The following is a 9,283-nucleotide window of genomic DNA, read 5'->3' as shown; positions in this document are numbered from 1 at the left end:
ATCTTAATATGCTGTTAAGGCATACAAATACAGACATTCAAATTAAAAATATTTATCTCATGAGCAGACACATATTAGATACTTTTAAATTACTTTATTATAATATTGGATTGTTCGGAAAGTTCGTGCCGATTTTGAAAGAAAATTGAAATGCAGAAGATTTAAATTTTAATATACATTTATTAAATTTAAATCTTTTGCGGCACGAACTTTTGATGTAAACAAGTAATGTAAACAAAATAAAGAGAATAGACTCTTGTTACGAGATACCGAGTTCATTTTTGGTAAATGTTAGAAATCTGCGGGCAGAATTTAAAAAAATAATAGATCATTTTGAAGGGAATTTAATAAGAACTTTAAGATAATGTTATGTAAAATTTATTTCAAATTTTTTTTTTTTTAAGTTAAAGAAATATAAAAAGTGAACAAATCGCAAAGTAAAAGAATGTGTTCATAATATGAGATTGAGAAATCGATAATAAAATGCAAAGTACACCAGTATTGCAATTAGAAAACTTTATTTAAAGTTTTTAAAATACAAACAAACACACTCAGTGTGCGCGCAAAATGAGTATGCAATGCATTTTACTCAGGACTCGTCTTTAATTGGAACCAAGCATCGCTTGAAACAGACACTCAATGTTCATTCCGGTTGTCCTTTTATTATTGTATTATTATTATAATAACATTTATACTTTAGCACCAATTTTCACTGTGACATAGGTATTTTATATCAAAAATATCCTGGATATTACTCTCATATTACGAGTTCTACACCTTACAGTTTTACAATAATGAAATCTAACTTCTGTAATTATAACAATTCAACAATCCCATTTTTTCTTATATTAATTAATTTTTTCTAATAGTACGATCTTACAATCTATCATTATGAAGAATTTATATTGCCAAATATTTATTTATTAAGTAATAAACAAGGTTTCAAAGGAAGTTTTAAAGGATCATCTCAATGAAATTTAAAAACATCCAAATTCTAAAATTTTTTTTAACAATGATTTTACAGGCATAATTTAATAATTAATTTTCCAATAAATAGTTTTCAATCTAAGAGCAATAAATTCATGGAATTAATAGCTAGTGTTTGTTAGTTTAGCAGAAACGCCACTATCTCGTATTAGGCGCCTATTTTTATTAGGTGTAGTAAAAAGAAATCCATTTTTATTATTTTTCCATTCAATTTCATGCAAAAATAATGGATTTCTTTTTACTACACCTAATATTACAAGGAATTTTTCTCTAAAAGTTACATCAAAAATAATTTTCAAAAGGAATATACATTTCCTATTAGAGGTAAAAAGTTCACGAAAATATATCTGCAAAACAGTTTAGATACTATAATGTTTTGTATCTAGATACAGATATTCCGATTTGAATGTATTTCAGATACAGATTTAGATTACAAAATGTATTTCTATACATGTATCCAGCTATATTTACATTTTACTCAATGATTTCGGTAAAGATACAAAATACTTTTTTGTCTACTTCAGATTTTCTTATCAATGGTTTGAAAAAAAGTTGCAGTTACTTTTATTATTAAAAAATGATTTTAAACCTAAATTAAGATTGTGCAATTGCAATGAATAAATTACTGTTTACAAATAAACAAATGGATGTAAATCATCACTAATTCTCTTATTATTGTTTTATTATTGTCAACAAACAAATCTATATTTCAATTTAACACAAACTTGTACATTAATATTAATTTTTAAAAATAGTTTTTAAAAATATTTTCTCTGACTGCAGAAATATCGTCCCATTTTTTAATAATCTTTTGATTTCATTACAAATGGAGAAACTATGCGTTAAGTTGTTCCTGATAGTTCCAGCTTCGCGGTATGAACAGGTCTAGGTAGTAATTGGGATGAGGCGGACAGTTTTGCCGAGCATATAACTCTATCGCGTGTAGACTGAAAATAATACCGGTTCCAAGACTCCAGCTCAACCACATAAAAAAATTGCTGGAAGTCTTGCGAATGAAGAACATGGGGAAACCAATGGTGATGAATAAGATAAATATTACAGGATAGAAGAAGCCGAATGCAAACGCGAGTATATACTCGTGGACGATGGCGGAGATGAAGAATACAATAGTAGCTGACAACACCCGATTGTATGGCACCACAATTTCGTACATATCCTTATAAATATATGTGTACAGCCAGTCATGCACTACCACGTTCTACGTGCGGAAGAACGTGTAATAAGTCGTGCTGTTCCACCAGTCCTATAATACAAATAATCGATATAATAAATCAATCGTTATTTTTTTTTGTACGTTTTATTATGTAGCAGGAATAGCAATACTAGCGGTTAGAAAGATTCTTCAAACATTTCTTCAAACTTAATTTTTTTTAAAACAAATAGTGCGAAAATTACGTTTATAATTATTTTTAATGTTTTCACATTACTATTATTATTTCTATTACACCAAAAAGTTTTATAAAAGAAAAAAAGGATGTATGAACATATATGAACACATTTCATATATAATTATACATGTTTTAAATATTTATACATGTTTATGTATGTTTATATATTCATGCATGAAAAATTTTTTACGAGGATTACAGAATGTAATAGGAAATAGGCGCCAAGACCACCAAGTAATCAAAAGTATCATTTACAAATCTATTCGTGTTGCTTAAGCACTCTGCGCACTCAGCATCTTCGCTCTTTTTTCAACGCCCAAATATATATTCATATCATTTTAAATTCAAAACTTTATGAGGATTTGAAGCAACGCGAACATATAGAATCACTTTTGTAAGAGAAATGCAAACTGTAAGTGAATAATTTTCTTTATGCATATGTTTATGAGGTTGAATTTTGGAAATATATCCTTTGTATTGAATCAATTGATATTTAGGAATCCAGATCCAATACGATGAAAACTAAAAGTTTCGATGCTAATATTAAAAAGGGTTATAAATAATAATATGATTTCAAAATATCGATTATATCAGAACATTCTTAATTGAAGCTATGACAATGTTATATATTACATGAAATATATTTGCGTATTCTACATGTAATTCTTGTGAGGTAGATTACTTGTGAGGTAGAAAAAAGGTATATTTACTTTGTAAAACAATCGGTCGACAAACTGCAGCATTTCCGCCCAAGCGGAAATGTATGCAGCAGGAGATAATTTATGGTGATAAAGAAGCAAATGCTAAGAAAACTAGACTTGATGGTACTCTTGATAAACCATTTCCAATCCAGATGTTGCGTGCCGAATACATGGTAGATCAACAATATCAGGCTTTCCAAGATAAAGGTGAGATAGAAAATCGATAGGCCAAATTCAACAAAATTACGAATTACCACCATCCTAACTCTTTTTGTCCTAAAAAAGAATCAATATATTGCTCAAACAGACTTTTTTCCAAAGTTTTCACAATTTAATGCCAATATGGCGGTATTATTAAATTATCATTTAATATCACGATAAAACTTTAAGCTGTAATTTCGAATTGAATTATTAATAGAATAATTATTATAAGATTATGACAATAAAGATTATATTGTTCGTATATTTCGTGAAACTTCAAAATTTTTTTTTCTAAAGCCATATAAATCCATTATTGTCAAATAACAAGATAAATTTTATAATTAATAATTACATAGATTGTTCCTCGTATTATACAATTAAATGTTTATGTCTATTATTTCTTCAAAGAAATTATGAAATATCTCTACCTGGGATATTCGTCGCGGTACACAAGAGTCGGTGCGAAAAGGAAATACAAATATTGCGAGAATTTGGGCTCATTCGGTGACGGATTTCGCTGTGGGATTTATACGATAAAAATCTAGGTGCTACGCTTCTGATGAAAGCGTGACACTTCATTATCATACGTACCTAAAAAAGCAAACATTGTTTTAAGTAGAAAAATTTTTGTTCCAACAACTATTGTAATGTTAAAATAATGAAAAATAATTAATTATTTTACATATTTATATGTAAATTGATGTCAAACACAGATTACTTAATGTCTTTGACAATAAGAAAAAATCTTTAACAGGTTTTATTTATTTGTATTAAATATATAAAATGAAAAAAATTAATTTAGGTATTTCTGCGTATACTTTGCAAAAAAATTTACATTTTTCGTTTCTAATGTTATGTATATTATTCAAGACGCTATAAATGCAGGTTTTAAAAGATGCTTACTTGTTCCAGCATTATAATCATTCTACAACATATGGAGAGATTCGCGCCGAGCATCACTTTAATAGGAAAAATAATAAAGAGAATTTGATACAATATAAATATTGATAGCCAGCTGTAATCCCATAATTTTCGGAGGGAGGCTGCAAAAAAAAGATACAGTTGAATCATTTGAATCAATTAATATTATCTAAGCTTTTAGAATTACTACGCTCAATTATTTTTGCACTTTGTCGTTGTTTAATATAATTTCAACTTAATCAATTATTACGTTACACTACAAAGAAGATTATGCATAAAATTGAGATTTTATTTTATATATTTCTTTTCAAACTACTCTTTAAACCACACAATTTATTTTTAATTTTTCAATTAACTTTCATAATGTTTAAATTAAGCACATTTATCTAAACTTGAACTAAAGAAATCGTTACATCTTGGCAAGAACTGAAGTCGCCGATACGCCCAGAGGGTGAAAGTCATGTAGACACTGAATGTCGAGGCCTGCATGAACGACCAAATGAAGATGCATGTTGGGAACTTTGCAAAGGCATACCATAAAATGTTGGTGCCAACGCGGATCCTTTTAGAATCAATAATTAAAAAAGGGAAATTAAGCTGTAAGAACCAAAGCGTAATTAAAAGATAACAAAAAAGATCGGAAAAATTAACTAATTAATCGAGCTGTTTAATAATTAATTTGTTAGTGTGTTTTTTTATTTTCCAAGTAAGGTTCATTGCACTTGGTAATAAGTGGACAGATATTTTAATTATCGTCTTTTATCATGAGTAGTTTTCCAAACACAATAATGAAGTGACTGTACCATTTTCTTCAACTCCGATAATATATATGTCATATTTCACAGATAATAAGTATGGTTCTGAGTAGTCAGACAATATGAAATTATAATCAGTGTGAAATCACTAAATATTTTTTAATAATCTGAGACTAAAAATATTTAAAAATTTAATTTAAGATCAAAATGTGTTAAAAATAAAGAAGAATTAAATTTAAAAGTTTTGACTAAAAATTTAACTAGTATTATAAATGTTATATAAAAATATATATATTTCTATATTTTCAAATATAGTATATTTCATAAAACAATATTTATGTTTTTCTACAAAACAACGAAATTGATGATTCTGCAGTGGAGGCCAGTCAGATTCCCGTTGCCAACTTACGTTCCATACTCTGTAATATCGTATGCAATGGAGTTGAGAAGAAAAAATACGAAAGTCATCATGAATACATTGTAAACCGTGTGAATATGCGGGATGTTGAAGAGATCAGTGAGCAATGAGTTTCTTTCGAGGTACTACTTATCCGGCAATGCACCTTTTTTTCTGGATTCTCTATAAGAATATCAGAAATGCAAATATAATCAATATAGTGTAAATAAAATATCATTTCATTGATTACTTTGTGAATTTAAGTTAGCGCGTATATATTCTTATGTTAATAGATTAAAAAATTTTTTTTTAAAAAGAACGTAAAATTCTCGATAACGCATAATAATTGTGATATACAACCGCCAGAAATGCGCAGCTCTGAACTTTTATTTTATTTCATTCATTCATTTTTATTAAAAGCTATCGATTAATTTTAACTGTTTAATTGCCAATAAATATCATATATGTATTTTTTAGATTCTTATCTTTACAATTATATTATGTAATAGTATTATACTTTATTGAATATAATATTTTAATAAAATATTTTTAATGTCAAGACAAATAATAATAAAAAATTAAAATAAAAAAATTTGAGTTTATTTGAACTATGTGATACTTTTACTTTTTTACTAAAACTAGATTTAAAAACTAGATTTATGCAACAATATTGTGTTATTCCTCATGTTGATATATTTTTTGCTTTAAATTGTTACAAGCTAAAATAGTACAATTTTGAACAGGGTATAATTGCTTGTAAAAGCAAACGGTGATTTTCAGCAGCTGTTGTCTTTAAAATAAAATAATGCAGCGAAATGCCACAAATGCCGTTTTTTTTAAAACATTGTATTTTTAATGCAATGAGAAAATTTGTTGTTTACACTCTAATGTCATATACTAAATCTTAAAGCTTATTTAGGTATCTAATATTTATAGCATTTTTCAGCAGAACTGGTGCGCACTCAGTGCACATTAAAGTTGCTGTTGTCATTAACTTAATCTGACTGTAAAAATGAGAGATCTCAATTAATAAAATACCCAATGTATATTTTATCAAAAACCACAATAAAATGTATTAAGGATTGGTTTAATTTGTTTCTATATTTTTATTAACTGTAAATCTTTATGTCTATTTGTGTACAACGGCTTTAAAGTGCACTGAGTGCGCATCAGCTTTACCAGTGAAAAACGCCATTAGATATGTTACTATCTTAAATTACATGCTCGCAGTACGTACGCAGTGGTAATGGCGTATATTAGAAAACGATGAAAACTTATTACACCATAAATTCAAATTCAATTTTGTTCAGAATTGTATAATGTTTGTAACTGTTCTACATTACATTATATTTTCGGATATTTGTGGAATTATTTACACTATCTGACTCTTGTCAATAAGTAGATACAATAATATCTACTTTAAAATTTTTTTGCATTTTTTCTCAATTCTGATGATTTCTTACCTTTTGTCACGATATTTGTCTGTTTTATATAGCAATTCTTCATTTTTCGTCAAAGATACAGCTATCTTTTGTTGAATGTCGGACATCATGTCATTAATGCGGTGATTAACGTATTCCAAAACATCCTGTCTTATTTCCTACAAAGAAATATACTTTATATTATTCAAAATATGTCAGAGAGTCACGTCATCTCTTACGAAATTGCATCTTCTTAAACGTTTAAATGATAAGCAATTAAACATCGTCGTGTTTTGACGGTACTAGCTCTATAAAATTAACAAAACTATTTAAATTTATATTCCAAGTACGATCAAATTAAGGTCAATGGTATTTTTTCGCACCTGAAGTGTTTTTTGCAATATATCAGTGATAGCCTCATATAAAACATCTGTGAATGTATTTCCGTTTACTGCTGAAATAAAAAATTAAGAGATATGTATGACGTATTTGTCCAGATAGCTAAGCGAGATTTAGCATATGGAACAAATTGATGCATTGCATGTATTGTTTTCAACAATTGCATATAATAAATTGATGCATCGCATGTATTGTTTTCGATAATTTGCTGTCATTGAAATCTAATGTGAACTGAGTTAACATCAGGAGGATATCAAATAGATTTCATGAGTTTACGAAATTGTAAGAGTATACATTGAGAAATAATAAACTCATCACGTTGACAGCAAACTGACGGCACACCATGCACGCATGATGACAACTTGCCGCAGAATTCTAAGAAAGATTTTACGTGACATCAGAACAATAGATAGTTTGTGGAAACACCTTGGCTTTAGTTTGATGAAATTGAATGCGGAATAAATGATAGTAAAATGGACAACATATTGCCCTTATTTGACTATCTGGGTGTGTATTTTGATGATGTATACAAGGAAAATAAATTTTTTTTTACAAATTTCTTAAATTATATTGTTTAACACTTCCTTTTATAATTTTCTAGTCATTGCGCTACAATTTTTTCATTGAGTTTTTTAAATTGAGTAATGTATTTTCCGATCTTTTCTCTAAAAACCTGTATTGAGAAAAATTTTTAGTAAATATTTATTTAGTGTTTAGATCAATGTTGGGCTTTACTTGCACATTTTGGCCGATTTTCAACTTTTTTCCTAGCCCTTAAAAATCAAGCTGAAAATCGATTTTGGTTTAGATATTACAATGGAACAATTGTTTACAATAAATAAATATTTATTCAATTAAAAAAATAATATTTAAATTTTTATTTTGAATTGAATAAATATTTATTTGTTGTAAGTAAATGTTCTATTGGTACTATATCTAAACAAATATTTATTAAAATTTCGTAAATTCTTTTTTCAGCACAAATTTGCAGTATTCTATCAAAATAATTCGAGTTTTGATATCGTAATAATTCATGACAACTTCACAACGGTTAAAATTTTAATTGTTACGAAACTGTAACAATTGCTAATTTATTATTGTGAAGATGTCATGAATTATTATAATATAATTTTCAAATATTTAAATTTGAAGAGTGACTTGTTATACAGGAAAACGATCTAGCTCAAATATTACAAGTAATTGATGATTTTATGAAATTAACGCTTATTTAAAGCTTATTTAAAGAAATCATATAGATAGTAAAAAGTTAAAATCAGTTAAAATAAGTTTGTTAGAATAAATGTATTGATTGTGTGATGAAAGCTGTGTTGAAAAATGAAAAAAAGTTGCCAAAAATCATGCGTTTTTTCCATTGGCCGAGAACTTTTCGAACTACACCCATACATATGTACATACACACACATTATACATACAAAAATTTTCACTTTTCATGGTTCTGCTTTAAGGAAAAAGTTACAGGATTAGTTCCCTGGACTGTAGGATGTCATAGGATCTCGACACTGTTTTTATTTATGTACATAAATGATACCGAGAAATCAGACAGCAAACTGATGACAAATTTATTTATTGATCACAATCCTTATTTTGACGAATAATTAAAATTGTTTCTGAATAAATTTATATGTTAAAATCGAAGGATAATATAGAATTTTTTTAATAACTGAATATAATTAATTTGTTTCAGAGTCATGCATCTTACTATTAATTGAGCCATTTATTTCCCAAGCAAAAATAATGAAATATTTATGTGAAACAGTTTTTGTAATATTTCAATAAAATATTTCAGAAATATTTTGAAAACATTTGTAAGATGTTTTAAAATATTCAACAAAGATATTTTAAAAATATTGTACATTTCATAAAAAATTTCTTAAATATTTCAAATCTTGCAACAAAATTTTTTTGAAAATATTTCTGAATATAATGTATGGGTTTGTATCTTTATTTTTCTCGTGAAGATCTATGGAAGGTCTTTCACTCATGACTATATAAGAATAGTCTATGAATTTTACATCAAGAATATTTAAATTCTAAGCGATTTGCGAGCCTTCCAAAAAATCAATGGTTCCGT

At 27.3% G+C, this 9,283-nt stretch overlaps 1 pseudogene; it reads right to left on the bottom strand.

Moving 5' to 3' along the window:
• Positions 1-1,822: 1,822 nt before the first annotated feature.
• Positions 1,823-6,923, bottom strand: LOC105621767 (annotated as a pseudogene).
• Between the last annotated feature and the right edge of the window lie 2,360 nt (positions 6,924-9,283).

Source organism: Atta cephalotes (assembly GCF_000143395.1).
Source record: "Atta cephalotes unplaced genomic scaffold scaffold00037, whole genome shotgun sequence".
Taxonomy (NCBI): Eukaryota; Metazoa; Arthropoda; class Insecta; order Hymenoptera; family Formicidae; genus Atta; species Atta cephalotes.
The sequence above is the reverse complement of the archived record's forward strand: the minus strand, read 5'-3'. Positions and strand labels throughout refer to the sequence as shown.